Below are 18436 nucleotides of genomic sequence, written 5' to 3' on the forward strand. Positions count from 1 at the left end.
CCTTAAAAGTACTCAGAACACTTACAGTAGCCCACAGTTAGATGAAATCATCTAACACAAAGTCTACTTTATAATAAAGTATTAAATTCTTCATGTGATTTATTAAATGCAGTACACTGCAGATTACAGTATCATTTCTTGACCCTCATGGTGCTGTGGCTGACTGGGAGCTGTGGCTGGCTGCCACTGTACAACATTGCAAGAGATTATCTTTCTTACTATATAGGAGTAGCCTTGGAAAAGATCAAAATTCAAAATTCAAAGTATGATTTTTACTAGGTGCATATCACTTTTGTACTCTAAAGTTAAAAAATTGTTAAGTAGAACCAATGCAAGTTGGGAACTGTCTGTATTTTGAGGTTCTTATGTGTTATGTGTGTCAAGAATTAATTCTTTTTATTGCATATACCACAATTTGTTTATTCTTCCATTTGTTGATCAACAATTTGAGGTTTTTTAGTTTCAGACTATTAAAAGCAAAGCTTCCAAAAACATGTGTGCATAAGTCTCTGTGTGAACATAAGCTTTCATTTGTTGGTTTATTTTTAAAAACATACAAACTATTAAATGGCATCAGGAGTCAAGATTTATATTGACTTAGTAATAGCATATCAATATTTTTTTTACTTCAGAATGCATTTTTTTCTAGTGAAGTTATATAAAATTATTGCCACATAATGGCAAAACTACTGCTTACTGAGTTAGTTTGTGTAATAATCTGCGAAATCATCAGTTGATACAATTATATAGTTGCCTTGTCATTCAATGTAAATTACTGTTTTTATTTTAAAATATATTTTATGTTAATGGTAGGTGTTTCTGAGTTGTAGGTGATCTTTTCCATTTACACTTTTCATTTCCTTTTTTATCCCTGAGTGTGTATTATATGTAAAATAAATAAATATTATTTCAAATTGTTTAATTATTTGTTTTGCCCTCAAACTAACCACAATAATATTTATATTATTACATGGTATATTAGTCCATTCTTGCATTGCTGTAAAGAACTACCTGAGTCCAGGTAATTTATTTTCTAAAAGAGGTTTACATGGCTCATGGTTCGGCAGGATGTACAGGAAGCATGATTGATGAGGCCTCAGAAAACTTACAATCATGGCAGAAGGTGAAGAGGATGGAGGCACTTCTTACAGGGCTGGAGCAGGAGGAAGATAGTGAAGGGGAGGTGGTATGCACTTTTAAACAACCAGATCTCATGAGAACTCACTCACTATCATGAAAACAGCAAAAGGAAATCTGACCCCATGATCCAATCACCTCCCATCAGACCCCTGCTCCAACATTGGGGATTACAAGATTTGGGTGGGGAAAAAAATCCAAAGCATATCATTTTGCCCCTGGCCCCCCAAAAATCTCATGTCCTTCTCACATTGCAAAATACAATCATCCCTTTTCCACAGTGTAACGGGTCTTAACTTATTTCAGCATTAACTCATAAGTTCACAGTCCAAAGTCTCATCTGAGACAAAGCAAGTGTCTTCTGCCTATCAGTTTGTAAAATCAAAAACAAGTTAGGTACTTCCAAGATACAATGGGAGTACAGGCATTGGGTAAATATACCCATTTCAAAAGGGAGAAATAGGCCAAAAAAAGAGGCTACAGACCCCATGCAAGTCTAAAACCTAGCAGGGCAAGCATTAAATCTTAAACCTCCAAAATAAACTCCTTGGAGTCCATGTCTCACATCCAGGCCACACTGATTCAAGGGGTGGATTCCCAAGGCCTTGGGCATCTCTGGCCCTGTGGCTCTGCAGGGTACAGTCCCATCAGCTGCTTTCATGAGCTGGCATTGAGGGCCTCCAGCTTCACCAGGCACATGGTAAAGGCTGTCAGTGGATCTACCATTCCTGGGTCTGGAGGATGGTGGCCCACTTCTCACAGATCCACTAGGCGATGCCTCAGTGGGGACTCTGCATAGGGTCTCCAACCCTGCATTTCCCCTCTGCACTTTCCTAGAAGAGGTTCTCCATGAGGGCTCCACCTCTGTCACAGACTTCTGCCTGGACATCCAGGCATTTCCATGCATCCTCTGAAATGTAGGTGGGAGCTCCCAAGCCTGAGCTCCTACCCTCTGTACACCTGCAGGCTTAACACCATGTAAAAGTCACCAAGCCTTATGGCTTGCACCCTATGGAGCAGCATCCTTAGATGTATCTGGGACCCTTTTAGCCACAACTGGAGCTCATGAGGACTCACTCACTATTATGAAAACAGCAAGGGGGAAAATTGCCTCTATGACCCAATCACCTCCCACCAGGCCCCTCCTTCAACATCGGGGATTACAATTCGACATGAGATTTGGGTGGGGACACAAATCCAAACCATATCATATAGTATAATTATTTTAATCTTTTTTCACTTGTGATGTATCTGAACATGCAAATTAAAAATTGTAATTTTAATAATATTCAAGTTGAAAATTTTGCCCTTTAAATTAATACCTTTCTTTTTGTAATGGCAGAAGGCATTGAGCAAGAATTCTCCAGATAAGTGTTTCAGCATTTCACTTGGCTGTATATGCGACGGCATACATAAATATGGATTTGGATATCCTGCCTTCCATGAGAAACACTTTGTCATATAATATGAATGAACCTGGCAGCTGACAACTTTATCACATTATAATAGACCAAAATTGGAGTTTAAGTGATCTTTAAAAAGAACAGAAAGTATTTTGAAAAACACTGATTTTTCCTGCCATGATCCTGTTGAGGTTCTGTCCCATATCTTCTATTTCTTTGACTACAACAATAATTTGCAAGATATTTTTTCAGTTTAGCCCACATTGATATATTGCGAGAGATATATTGTGCCTTCTATAAAGGTTTGGGTTATTTGAGACCAAAAGTAGCTTCACAATGTTTGCTGAAGAAAGGAAGAGAGGAATGATAAGAATTGTGTTGCTTGCATCCTGCATATATTAGTACTGGTACATTTTTGAAGCAAATTTTAGATGGACCACTAATATTTTCTACTTACTGTCTTGTGAGAAACATCACATATGTAATCCCATACTATGCTATAATCTTCAAGAAAATCTCACAGGATAGATAATATTATCTTCTTTGTACAGATTGCTAAGGTTAGAGAAGTTAAATAGTATGCCCTCAATCACACAAATAAAAAGGCAGAATGAAAGTGGAACTTGGATTTGATGAACTCCCTTGAAGAAGGGAGATGTTTATTTGACATTTATTGGAGGTTAGAAACTCTGCTAGGTGCATTAAAAAGTTCTTTCAGAATTTAATCACCATAGATAGCCCTATTAAGTAAAAACCATTATGACCTCCACTTTATTTTTTAACAAGGAACCCAAATCACAAAGAGTTTTAATAGTATGCCCAATATCACATACACTGGATGCAAACAGAAGCCTAGGAGGGTAATCTGGGTTTTCTTACTCCTGGCCTAATGTTATTTCTTCTATGCTACACCTAACGCTGTGTTAGGGGAATTATCTTGGGAAAACATGGACAATAATAATCTTTTCTGTGCACTTTAGGAATTACCTGGGCCTTGGGTTTATGCTTTCTGCAAGAGTAGTAGTAAGAATTCTGGAGTTTGAGATAATTTGGGGAATGGAAACAAGTTAACATGTTTGTGATGCTGTGCAAAGCATAATGAAAAAATTAAAATCTTTCATTAGATTCCAATTGATACCATTTTCTCATTTCTGTTTAAAATCATTATAAGCAGATAATACAATCAATGGTTTTGGAACAAAAATCATCTTGAACATTCATAAGCCAAACACCTGCTTCCTTTTGCTCAGAATCTCAAAGAAAACCCGTGGAGATTCACAAGATAGAAGGCCGCAGATTTTAATCAAAGCTTTTTTTTTATTTTAATAAATTAGGCAAGAGAGCAATGTCACCCTTTATACAAAAGTATAACAGTGCTCAGAGAAGTGGAGGTAAATATCAAACTGAAAAAAACTCTATTAGAAAATAGATTACAGTTTATCAACAATGATGTATGTGCATGGAATACCAATGTTATAACATTTTAGATATTTTAATGTCTAATAATAGTTACTAATCAGAAGCATTATTTTTAAAAAGTTTGCAAAATTAATGGCAATACTAATTTTATTTAGTATACAAGACTGTTCAATAATTCTGAGGAATTCAAAGTTTAATTATATTTAAATTTGATGTGGAATGAGTTCCCAGCCATCATATTTTTAAAAACAAAAGTTAGATCTAGAATAACAATTGTTGAAAGAATTGTACAATTTAATTATACTGACATAATGTACTAAAATGCCCATTTATAGCCATTTAACTTCAGAAAGATTTACATTATATTCAAGTCAATGGCTTAATGGCAGGCCAAAGATCTTATAATTTCCTTGAATTATCAACTTCCAGCTCTATTTTCTAAAAGTACAATATATTGATCTAATATAGTTGACATCACTCAGGTAATCACGTTTAAATACCTCAATTTCATCAAACATGAAATAATTGTATTTTATTGTTCAATGGCTGAAATTTGCATTTAAAATAATGTTAATTGCATTTTTAGAATTATATAAAGAACATGTAACTATTGTAAAATTGTAAAATATAAAAATGTGAAAAGGAGCATTATCTCACTACTGAGAGATAATCCATTGTTATTTTAATGTATATTCTTTTCAGTTTTTCTATATCTTTATATAACATAATAATATAGGAATCTCACCCCACATATGACTTTGCAACCTGACTTTTCCCTTAATGTGATATTACTGAAATGGTTTCTTCTGTCTTATGCTTCAGCCCACTCTGACACAACTTTTGTCCCCTCCATTCCAAGAAAACTGAAGTACCAAATGGACAATTTTCTGTGTTCATCTTTCAAAACTCAAGCTGCACTGTTTAGTGTAACAGTAACTAGCCACATTTGGCTATTAAGGTTGAGATAAAACAAAAAATTTAGTTCCTCAGTTGCAGTAGCCATCCTTCAAGTGCTTAGTAGCCACTTGCAGATAGTGGCTACTGTGTTGCACAGCACAGATATAAAATATTTCCTTCACCACATAAACTTCATTTGGACAGTTCAGCAACTTTTGACAGAGGTGTTCACTTCCTCTCTCTCAGGAAAGTTTCCTTTCTGCTTCTATGAAAACAAACTCTCCTGGTTTTTGTTTTACGTTACCGATGCCTCTTCTAGTTCTCCTTTGCTGAATCCTCTTCCTTCCATCTAAAAATGTTAAAATGTTATTGACTATAGTCTCCTTGTTGTGCTATCAAATGCTAGATCTTATTCATCATATGTAACTATTTTTTGTACCCATTAACCATCCCCATCTCCCTGCCACCAGCTTTCCACTACCCTTCCCACCCTCTGGTAACCATCCTTCTGCTATCTACCTTCATGAGTTCAATGGTTTTGATTTTTAGATCCCACAAATAAGTGATAACATGTGATGTTTGTTTTTGTAACACAAAGTATAAATGCTTGAGAGAATTTATACCCCATTTTCTATTATGTGATTATTACACATTGTATGCCTGCACCAAAACATCTCATGTACCTTATAAATATATACACCTACTAGGTACCAAAAAATAAAAATAAAAAAGTAAAAATAAAAATGTTAAAGTGCCCTAGAGTTTAGTGCCCTAGAAGTCCACAGACATCTATTGCTTTCGCTCTTGTACCCTCACTCAAGGTGATCATATCAAGTCTCATAGATTTAAATATCATCTATCAGCTGGCTACTCCCAAAATTAAATCTACTAAACACTAACTTTGAAATCCAGACTTGTTTATTAATTGTCTACTAATTATCTTTGTATCCAACTGAATACATCTGAAACAGACTTATTTCCAACTCTCCAAACCTATTATTCCCCAGGTATCCCTTAACTCAGTAAATTGTACCATAATCCACCTAGTTACTCAGTCTAAAAAAACAAAGGAGTAATTTTTTTTATAAATATCTTTCCCTCTACTGACATAGCAAATACATCTATTTCTCCTAGTTCATAAAGAACAATGCTTAAAGCATAATGAAATAAAAAGTTTGAAAAGAAAGGGATGAGAAAAATGCCAACACATTAAGGGCTAATATAAAGAAAATGGGCATCGTGATGTTAATATCTGAAAAAAAGTCAAGGGGTTGTAAGCTTGGATAAAAGTAATATTTCATGTTAATAAAGCAGATATTCTAGATAGAAAATAAGCTTTATATCACAAAAAAGGAAACACTGATGAACGTGCAAAGAGAAACAGCAGACAAACCCACATTGGCATGATTTTTTTGGTCACAGAATTTGACAAATCAAAGTAGCCAAAAATGCATAAGAATTTTATGAATTTAAATATTTCATTTAATTATCTTGTTCTAAAATATACTGTATTGTACCAGAGAATACATATTCTGTTCAAATATTAAATATCAACAGAAAAATAGCTATTATATTTAAAAGTAAAGTATTCTATGCCAGCAACAAAAATGATAAAATCTCTTAGAATAACTTTGGAAAATGTGTTGGATCTCCATCAAGTAAACCGTAAAACTTGACTGTGGTAAATAAAAGACCAAATCTTCTATAAAAACAAGACATGCCATATTATTTGTTAGGAGGAAAATTTGACAAACTGATCTAAATATCATCTCTAAGTGCTAATGAGGTGATACAGCCAAGATAATTTTGAAAATAAGAATAATGAAGAGACTAGCACTATTAGATTAAAAATATTGATGGAGTATAAAGCTAAAATAAATCAACATAGGACTGGTGCAAGAATAGCAAAAAATGTTTATGTAATCTACATCTTTATATATGTTGACAAACTTTATAAATCATAAAGGTGTTATTTCAAATTAGAAAATAGTGACAGACAATTGAAAAACTTCATAGGATAAGACTAAAAGAATCAACTATAATTTTATTTTTAAATTTCTGTATCTAAACAACCTTAAGAACAATTACAATCAAAATTGAAAGGTGAGTGAAACCTAGGTAACATTTGCAACATAGAGTTCAAACCCTTGCTATGTAGAGTTCTAACAAATAAATGAGACAACTGCCAACATCCCAGTAGAAAAATGTTTGAAGGACAAAAACAGGAAATTCATAAATAAAGAATACAAAAGGTAAACCTATAAAAATAAATTGTATATTATTAAAAGTTGAATAAATTTGCTTAGTATATTGTTAGCAATCAAAGAGATTTAAACATAAATACTTTGATAAATTGCTTCTGTATCAAATTGGCCCAAATTCCTTTATGATAAAGTGTTGAATATAGGCATGTATATGTATATATGTATAAATATATACATAGATATACATAACTAATATATACACACATATATTTATATATGTAGCATATTTTACTAACAATGTGAGTGTATATATACATATATCAAATACATATGTATTTTTAAATATATATATACTTTATATATATTTATATTTAAATATGTACATATATTTAACTATATATATACCATTTATGCCTTCTATACATAAATATATATTTAGTACATAGGTTTGCTACATATAAATATATATTTATATTTATGAAAGTATATTAATATATCTCAAGTATGTATTAATATGATGATATATATATATTTACTGATCCTTGAACAAAGCAAGAACTATTCAAACCTGGTGATTGCCATCAAATGAGATATTTAGATTATTCTTATCCCACTCTTTGTCCAAAATAATAATGACACAAACTTCTTTTCAGACATAGCAAGGCCTTTCTTTTTCTCTCTCCACCCACAAACTTTAATTATGGAACTGTATTTCTCAGGATATAATATCTATCTTAGGCTTCTTGACATGTTGTATTCTCAGAGTTGAAATCTCTATATAAATTTGGAATGAGTGGAGACAGGTGACATAATATAACAGCATTGGCCTTATTTCCAAAAGCAAGCAGCTTCCTTGAAGCAGAGAGAAGCCTAACCATTTCTGTCATTGGTCCGATACTTGAGTATCAGATTCAGGGTACAAACAACCACAAAGAGATAAAGCATTTCCTATCTTTTTACTGGTTGGCATGCTTAATCTAGTTGTTGCTGGTAAGTCAAAGTTTTTGGTAATAGATTGCCAGTCCAGGATTTTGCTTTAGCTCTTATCTTTTTAATGTCCTCATAAGTATCTTGGTGGGAGATAGAGAGAGGCTGAATCAGAATTTGCTAAGCATTTTAATTTTAAAATTGTAAACTATTGATCTTTTTCCTGATTGTGAAAGCATTCTTTTAATCTTACAGAAGATGTAATTACTGTGCAATTGTTATGCATAATAAATATCTTTTTGGAGAAAATAGAGTATAATTTTTAAAACTACTCTAGTGGAATATATACCTATATACCTATATTCACATGTCATGCAATTCATCTATTTAAACTCTACACTTAATTTTGAAAATATATTCTGAGGCAGGCAGATCACTAGGTCAGGAGATTGAGACAATCCTGGCTAACACGGTGAAACCCCATCTCTACTAAAAATACAAAAAAATTAGCCAGGTGTGGTGGTGTGCGCCTGTAGTCCCAGCTACTCGGGAGGCTGAGGCAGGAGAATCGCTTGAACCCGGGAGGCAGAGGTTGCAGTGAGCCGAGATCGTGCCACTGCACTCCAGCCTGGGCGACAGGGCCAGACTCTGTCTCAATATATATATGTACTCGTCATTTTTTATGGCTGCATAGTATTCCATGGTGTATATGAGAACACTTGGACACAGGAAGGAGAACATCACACACTGGGGCCTGTTGTGGGGTCGGGGGAGGGGGGAGGGATAGCATTAGGAGATATACTGAATGTAAATGACGAGTTAATGGGTGCAGCATACCAACATGGCACGTGTATACATATGTAACAAACCTGCACGTTGTGCACATGTACCCTAGAACTTAAAGTATAATAAAAATATATAAAAATATGTATATAGTATATATATTACATATATATGTATATGTTATATATTACATATATACTATATATATGTAATATATATATACATATATACTATATATATGTAATATATATATACATATATTCACACAGTTGTGTAACCATCACAACAATCTGATTCCAGAAAATTTTCATCACCACAGAAAAGAAACTCTGTACCTGTTAAAAATAACCCCCCAACTTCGTGTCCTCCCAACCCTTGGTCCTTGTCCCAGGAAACCACTAATATACTTTCTGTCTTTATGGATTTGCTGATTTTAGACTTCATATAAATGGAAATATACAACAATTGGTCTTTTCTTTATGACTTATTTCATTTAGCATAATGTTTTCAAAGTTCATCTCTGTTATGGCATGAATCTATACTTCACTTCTTTTTGCTGCCAAATAAAGCTTTATTATATTATTGATCATCAGATATAAATTATTAATCAAGTTGATGGACATTTGGGTCATATCCACTTTTTGGCTCTTATGAATAATGATACTATGAACATTCATATTTTTTGGTCATATGTTTTCATTTCTCTTTGATATGTACCTTGAAATAGAATTGCTGGATCATGTGGTAACTCTTTATTTAAATGTTTAAGAAACTGCTAAATTTTTTCAAAGTGGTTGCACAAATTTACATTCTCATCAGCAATGTAGGAAGCTTCCAGTTTCTCCAAATACTTATCAACATCTTTTGTTTTCTTTTCCTTTTTTAAGATATATGGCATAGTTGTTATGAGCACAAGTAGCTCAGTGGCTTCTGTCACTATGCAACTGATGAAATGAAAATTATGGAAATCATCATTATGAGACTTTAACATGACAATGGATGTGCAGTTCTTAGGTACAGTGACCGGTGCATATTGACTTCTCAGTAAATGTTAAGTTTATTTTATCTATCTATTTATTTATTTATTTATTGAGATAGGGTCTCACTCTGATGCCCAGACTGGAGTGCAGTGGTGCAATCTTGGCTCACTGCAACCTCTGTCTCCTGGGTTCAAGTGATTCTGGGGCCTCAATCTCCTGAGTAGCTGCGATTACAGGCACGCACCATCATGCCCTGTTAATTTTTGTACTTTTTGAGGAGTCGGAGTTTCACCATATTGGCCAGGCTGGTCTCAAACTCCTGACCTCAAGTTATCCACCCTATTCGGCCTCCCAAAATTCTGGGATTACAGACGTGAGGCACTGTGCCTGGCCAGTAATTGTTAACTTTAAATACTATCCTACCATACATTGTAAAAATGTAATTTTCTAATATATTTGAAATATATCAGATGAGATTGAGCAATATTGCAGAACTCCTGCTCTTGAACAGTAACGTTAAAAATTTCTCAAATCCTATAGGTGAAGTGTCCCTGATCTAAAATGCTTGGGACCAGATGTGTTTTAAGATTTCAAAAATTTTCAGATTTTGGAATATTTGCATAGACATAATGAGATGTCTTGGGAATAAGACCCAAGTATAAACATGAAATTCATTTTGTTTAATATATACCTTATATACATAGCATAAATATAATTTTATACAATATTTTTATATTATTTTATTTAGTTATCATTTATTTATTTTTGTACATGAATAAGTTCTTTAGTGATGATTTCTGAGATTTTGGTGCAATCAACACCAGGGCAGTGTACACTATACCCAATGTGAAGTCTTTTATCCCTCACCCCCCTCCCACCCTTTCTCCCAAGTCCCCAAAGTCCATTATATAATTCTCATGCATTTGCATCCTCATAGCTTAGCTCTCACATGAGATCGAGAACATATGATGTTTGGTTTTCCATTCCTGGGTTATTTCACTTAGCATAATGGTCTCCGGTTCCATCCAGGTTGCTGCGAATGCCATTATTTTGTTCTTTTTATAGCTGAGTAGTATTCTATGGTATATATGTGTATATATATGTATATATATAGACACACACACACCATATATGTGTGTATATATATGCATGAATATATATATGAAAATTATATGATTTTCTTTATATACGTATATATGTTTATATATATACCATATGTGTGTGTATATAAACACACATATATACATGTATAAAGAAAATAATATAATTTTCATTATCCACTCATTGATTGATGGGCATTTGGGCTGGTTTCATATTTTTACAATTGCTAATTGTGCTGATATAAACATGTGTGTGCAAGTATTATTATTATTTTTTGTATATTAACTTCTTTGCCTCTCGGTAGGTACCCAGTAGTGGTATTGCTATATCAAATGGTAGATCTACTTTTAGTTATTTAAGGAATTGCCAAACTATTTTCCATAGTGGTTGTAATAGTTTACATTGCCACCAACAGTGTAAAGGTGTTCCCTTTTCAGCAATCCATGCCAAGATCTATTATTATTATTTTAATTATGGCCATTCTTGCAGGAGTAAGGTGTTATCGCATTGTGATTTTTATTTGCATTTCCCTGATTATTAGTGATGTTGAGCATTTCTTCATGTTTGTTGATATTTGTATATCTTCTTTTGAGAATGATCTATTCATGTCCTTAGCCAACTTTTTGATGGGATTGCTTGATTTTTTCTTGCTGATTTGTTTGAGTTCCTTGCAGATTCTAGATATTAGTGTTTTGTTGTATCTATAGATTGTGAAGACTTTCTCCCATTCTGTGAGTTGTCTGTTAAATCTGCTATATTTCTTTTGCTGTGGAGAAACTTTTTAGTTTAATTAAGTCCCATCTATTTATCATTGTTTATGGCACATTTGCTTTTGGTTTCTTGGTCATGAAGTCTTTGCCTAAGCCAATGTCTACAGGGTTTTTCCCATGTTATCTTCTAGAATTTTTATGGTTTCAGGTCTTAGATTTAAGTCTTTGATCCAACTGGAGTTGATTTTTTTATAAGGTGAGAGATTAGGATCCAGTTTCATTCTTCTACATGTGGCTTGCCAATTATACCAGGACTATTTGTTTAATAGGGTGTCATTACCCCACTTTATGTTTTTATTTGCTTTGTTAAAGATCAGTTGGATGTAAGTATTTGGCTTTATTTCTGGGTTCTCTATTCTGTTCTATTGGTCTATATGCCTATCTTTATACCAGTACCACGCTATGTTTGTTACTATGGCCTTATAGTATAGTTTGAAGTTGGGTAATATGGTGTCTACAGATTTGCTCTTTTACTTAGTCTTGCTTTGGCTATGTGGGCTCTTTTTTGGTTCTATATGAATTTTAGGATTGTGTTTTCTAGTTCTGTGAAGAATGATGGTATTTTGATGAGAATTGCATTGAATTTGTAAGTTTCTTATGGCAGTATGGTCTTTTTCACAATATTGATTCTACCCATTCATGAGCATGAGATGTGTTTCCATTTGTTTGTGTCATCTATGATTTCTTTCAGCAGTGTTTTGTAGTTTTCCACGTAGAGCTCTTTCACCTCCTTGGTTAGGTATATCTCTAAGTTTTTTTTTTTTTTCAGCTGTTGTAAATGGGGTTGAGTTCTTGATTTCATTCTCAGCTTGGTCGCTGTTGGTGTATAGCAGAGACATTGACTTGTGTACATTAATTTTGTGTCGTGAAAGTTTGCTGAATTCATTTACCAGTTAAAGGAGTATTTTGGATGAGTCTTTAGGGTTTTCTAGGTATACGATCATGTCATCCGTGAATAGCAACAGTTTGACTTCCTCTTTACTGATTTGGATGCCCTTTATTTCTTTCTCTTGTCTAATTGCTCTGGCTAGAACTTCCAGTACTATGTTGAATAGAAGTGGTGAAAGTGGATGTCCTTGTCTTGTTCCAGTTCTCAGGGGGAATGCTTTCAACTTTTCCCTGTTCAGTATAATGTTGGCTGTGGGTTTGTCCTAGATGGCCGTTTTTACCTTAAGGTATGTCCCTTCTATGCCAATTTTGCTGAGGGTTTTAATTATAAAGGGATGCTGAATTTTGTCAAATGCTTTTTCTGCATCTATTTAGATGATCATGTAATTTTTGTTTTTAATTCTGTTTATGTGGTGTATCACATTTATTGACTTGTGTATGTTAAACTATTCCCACATCCCTGGCATAAAACCTACTTCATCATGGTGGATTATCTTTTTGATATGCTGTTGGATTATATTAGTAATTTTTTGAGGATTTTTGCATCTATGTTCATCAGGGATGTTGGTCTGTCATTTTCTTTTTCTGTTATGTCCTTTCCTGGTTTTGGTATTAGGATGATACTGGCTTCATAGAATGATTTAGGAAGGATTCCCTCTCTATCTTTTTGAATAGTGCCAATAAGATTGGTACTAGATCTTCTTTGAAAGTCTGTATAATTCAGCTGTGAATCCATCTGGTCCTAAACTTTTTTTTCACTGGCAATTTTCTTATTACTATTTCAATCTTGTTGCTTGTTATTCATCTGTTCAAAGTTTCTATTTCTTCCTGGTTTAATCTAGGAGGGTTGTATATTTCCAGGAATTTATCCATCTCCTCTAAGTTTTCTAGTTTATATGCATAAAGGTGTTCATAGTAGCCTTAAATGATCTTTTGTATTTCTGTGGTATTGGTTGTACTATCTCCTGTTTTGTTTCTCATTGAGCTTGTTTGCATCTTCTCTCTTCTTTTCTTGGTTAATCTCACTAATGGTCTATCAATTATATATATGTATGTATTAAAGAATCAGCTTTTTGTTTCATTTATCTTTTGTATTTTTTTGTTTCAATTTCATTTAGCTCTGCTCTGATCTTTGTTATTTCTTTTATTCTTCCAGATTTGTGTTTGTTTTCTCTCTTTTTTCTCTCATTCATTGAGGTGTGACCTTATATTTTCTATTTGTGCTCTTTCAGACTTTTTGATGTAGACATTTAATGCTATGAACTTTCCTCTTAGCACCACTTTTGCTGTATCCCAGATGTTTTGATAGGTTGTGTCACTATTATTGTTCAGTTCAAATAAATTTTTAATTTCCATCCTGATTTCTTTGTTGACCCAAAGATCATTCAGGAACAGGTTATTTACTTTCTATGTATTTGCATGGTTTTCAGGGTTCCTTTTTGAGTTGATTTCCAATTTTATTCAGCTGTGGTCTGAGAGAGTACTTGATATAATTTACATTTGTTTTAAATTTGTCGAGACTTGTTTTGTGGCCTATAATATGGTCTATCGTGAGGAATGTTCCATGTGCTGATGAATAGAATGTCTATTCTGCAGTTGTTGGGTAGAATGTTCTGTAAATATCTGTTAAGTTCATTTGTTCTAGGGTATAATGTAAGTCCATTGCTTCTTTGTTGACTTTCTGTCTTGATGACCTATCTAGTGTTGTCAGTGGAGTATTGAAATCCCCCATTATTATTGTGTTGCCATCTATCTCATTTCTTAGGTTTAGTAGTAATTGTTTTATAAATTTTGGACCTCCATTGTTAGGTGTACATATATATAGGATTGTGGTAACTTCCTGTTGGCCTAGTCCTTTTATTATTACACAATGTCTTTCTTTGTATTTTTTAACTGCTGTTGCTTTAAAGTTTGTTTCGTCTGATATAAGAATAGCTACTCAGCTGGGTGCAGTGGCTCACACCTGTAATCCCAGCACTTTGGGAAGCCGAGATGGGTGAACCACCTGAGGTCAGGTGTTCAAGACCAGCTTGGCCAACATGGTGAAACCCCGTCTCTACTAAAAATACAAAAATTAGCCAGGCATGGTGGTGGGTGCTTGCAATCCCAGCTACTCAGAAGGCTGAGGCAGGAGAATCACTTGAACCCAGGAGGTGGAGGTTGCACTGAGCCAAGATTGCACCAGTGCACTCCAGCCTGGGCAACAGAGCAAGGCTCTGTACCCCCCCGCCCCAAAAAAAAAAAGCATAGCTACTCTGGCTTGCTTTTGATGTCCATTTTCACAGAATATCCTTTTCCACTCTTTTACCTTAAGTTTATGTGAGTTCTTATGTGTTAGATGTGTCTCTTGAAGACAGCAGATACTTGGTTGGAGAATTCTTATCCATTTTGTATCTTTTAAGTGGAGCATTTAGGCCACTTACATTCATTGCTAGTATTGAGATGTGAGGTACTATTCTATCCATCATGCTATTTATTGCCTGAATACCTTTTAAAAAAATTGTTATTGTTTTATAGGTCCTGTGAAATGTATGCTTTAAGGAGATTCTATTTTTGTGCATTTCAAGGATTTGTTTCAAGATTTAGAGCTCTTTTTTTCAGTTCTTGTAGTGCTGGGTTAGTAGTGGCAAATTATCTCAGCATTTGTTTCTCTGAAAAAGACTAACTTTCCTTCATTTATGAAGCTTAGTTTTGTGGGATACAAAATTCTTGGCTGCTAATTGTTTTGTTTAAGGAGGCTAACAATAGGACTCCAGTCCCTTCTATCTTGTAGGGTTTCTGCTGAGAAATCTGCTGTGAATCTGATAGGTTTTCCTTTAGAGGTTACCTGATGCTTTTGCCTCACAGCTCTTAAGATTCTTTGCTTCATCCTGACCTTAGATAACCTGACTACTATGTGCTTAGGTGATGATCTTTTTGCAATGAATTTCCCAGGTGTTCTTTGAGCTTCTTGTATTCGTATGTCTAGATCTCTAGCAAGGCCACAGAAGTTTTCCTTGATTATTCCCTCAATTACATTTTCCAAACTTTTTGATTTCTCTTCTTCCTCAGGAACACCAATTATTCTTAGGTTTGGTCATTTAACATAATCCAAACTTCTTGGAGGCTTTGTTCATTTTAGAAATTTTTTTCTTTGTCTTTGTTGGATTTAGTTAATTCAAAAGCCTTTTCTTTGAGCTCTGAAGTTCTTTCTTCTGCTTGTTCCAGTCTATTGCTGAGACTTTCCAGTGCATTTTGCATTTCTCTAAGTGTGTTTTTGATTTCCAGATGTTGTGATTGTTTTTTTGTTTATGTTATTTCAGTGGAGATTTTTTCCATTTATATCCTGTATCTTTTTTTTTATTTCTTTAAGTTGCACTTTGCCATTCTCTCATGCCTCCTTGATTAGCTTAATAATCAATGTTCTGTATTCTCTTTCTGGCAATTCAGAGATTTCTTCTTGGTTTGGACACATTGCTGGTTAGCTAGTGTGATCTTTTGGGGTTGTTAAAGGACCTTGTTTTGTCATATTACCATATTACCTTCTAATTTGCATAGACTATGTCAGAGGGAAGATCTGGGATTTAAGGGCTGCTGTTCTGATTCTTTTGTCCTACAGGGTGCTCCTTTCATTTAGTGCTCCCTTCTTCCCCTAGAGATAGAGCTTTCTGAGAACCTAATTGCAGTTATTTTTATTTCTTTTGTTGATCTAACCCGCCAGCAGAACTACTGGGCTCTGGGCTGGTACTGGAGAGTGTTTGCAAAGAGTCCTGTGATGTGATCCATCTTAATGCTCTCAACTGTGGATAATAGCACCTACTCCAGTGGAGGTAGCAGGGGAATGAAGTGGGCTCTTTGAGAGACCTTGGTTGTATTTTTGTTGAGTGTTCTGCTTTTGTGTTTGTTGGCCTGCAGCCAGGAGGGTGCACTTTCAAGAGTGAATCACCTGCAGTAGTATAGGAAGGATACAAGATTGCCCTAGGGTCAGGCAGTGGGCAGAGCCATAGAGCTCCCAAGATATGTCTTTTGTCTTTGGCTACCAGGGCAGGTAGAGAAAGACCATCAGGTGGGGGCACCATTAGGCGTGTCTGAGCTCACACACTCCTTGGGTGGGGCTTGCTGCAATGGCTGTAGGGAATAGGGTGTGGTTTCCAGGCCAATGGATTTTATGTTCCCAGGGGGATTATGGCTGCCTTTGCTGCATCACACAAATAGCCATGAAAGTGTTCCCAGGGGGATTATGGTTGTCTCTGCTGCATCACACAAATAGCCATGGAAGTGGGAGAAAGCCGGCAGCCACAGGTCCCACCCAGCTCCCACGTGGCCTGTAGCCTGAAAGGCCTGTCTCACTCCTACCATGCCCCCACCCCCCAACAGCACCGAGTTTTTTTCCAGGCAGTTGGTGAGCAGGGCTGAAAACTTGTCCCAGGTTACAAATCTCACAGCTGAGAAAGCAAGCAAACTCTGTTCCTTGGCTGTCCTACAGAGCCTGAAGCGGCAATCCACCTCCTTCAAAGGGTCTGTGGATTCCCTCTGCTTTCGTGGTATGTTCCTGCCATAGTTCTGGGAGCAAAATTTACCATGTGAGTCTCTGGATGCTGCTCTGTCCATCCGAGTGGAGCAGCAAGTTGGTTCTGCCTCCTATTCACCATTTCCCATGTTTTAAACACTTTTTATTTTCTTTCTTTCTGATTTTAGCCATCCTGGTAGGTGTGAAGTGGTATCACATTATAGTTTTGATTTGTATTTACCTGATGACCAATAATATTGAATATCTTTTTATGTGCTTCTTGGCTATTTGTATATCTTTCTGAATAAATATCTATTCAAATCAATAGATTATAATTTCTAAAATTTATGGCATTTATTGTCAGTAGCCAGATATGAAAGGATATTTGGAAAACATTTTAAAAACAAAATGCTTAGTGCGTCACATCTTGCTCTTTTTATTGCATTCTGCAGTTCTTTGTGTATTGATCAAACCTTATCAGAGATACTATGTGAAACCATTAGAATACGTCTTATTTTCATGTTACATTTCTAATTATATTAGTCTGTTGATGTTAAGACCTCTTTATTTACGTTATCTTACTTCTACAGAAAGCATTGTTTCCTTATTTTTAGAATTTTGAACTAGAAAGTGCATTAAATATTGTTGTAAATTTAAATTACAAAACAAAAAGCCTGGTTTCCTAAATCAAATTCATTTTTAGCCCAGGAGGATACTGTAGCAGAATATGATTTTCTTTGTCTTTAGTGATCCACCATCTTAAAAAATATAGAGGATTTATTTGGGACAGACCAACATAATTCAGTCATAAATTTACTTGGTGCCTATGTCTACTGGGAAAATACTTCAATAGTACTATTTTTATATTGTAGATTATTTGTTCTTTCCCCCTGTCTTTGGTGCTACTAGGTCTAGTTGTGAGCCTGATTGGACCATGTGCTCTTACTACCCCCTGCGGCTTCTAATCAACCTACAGTTGAACCTACTAATAACAGAAAACTTACCGCCTTTAGAAACAGCTCTCTTCATATTTGGACAACTTTGACATAAAGGAAAATTATTTTCCTACTTGTTCAATCCTTCTGATTTATAAAGAAAAAGTGAGGACACATTGTTAAAAAGGAAATTCCATTTTGGTTCCAACTGTTTACAGTAAGGGCTATAGTGGAAATGAAATTATAGTGGAAATAAAATGAAGAGAAACTACTCTTTCTTACATACACAAACTTTTTTCAGCGTGCTCTGAGGGCTGTCCATTTGGCTCCATGGCCTACACTATATCTTTAATTTCTGGTCCCTTTTTGCACTATTCACTTGCCTTCTTTGTCCATCCATTCTATCGTGCCAAACAAAAAGCAATCACCCAGTTGCAGGAATGCTTACTTAGAGAGAAGTATTTCTCCACAAATATTTTTCCAAAAACTTCCTAATATTTTCT

This window comes from Pan paniscus, chromosome X, assembly GCF_029289425.2.
Source record: "Pan paniscus chromosome X, NHGRI_mPanPan1-v2.0_pri, whole genome shotgun sequence".
NCBI lineage: Eukaryota > Metazoa > Chordata > Mammalia > Primates > Hominidae > Pan > Pan paniscus.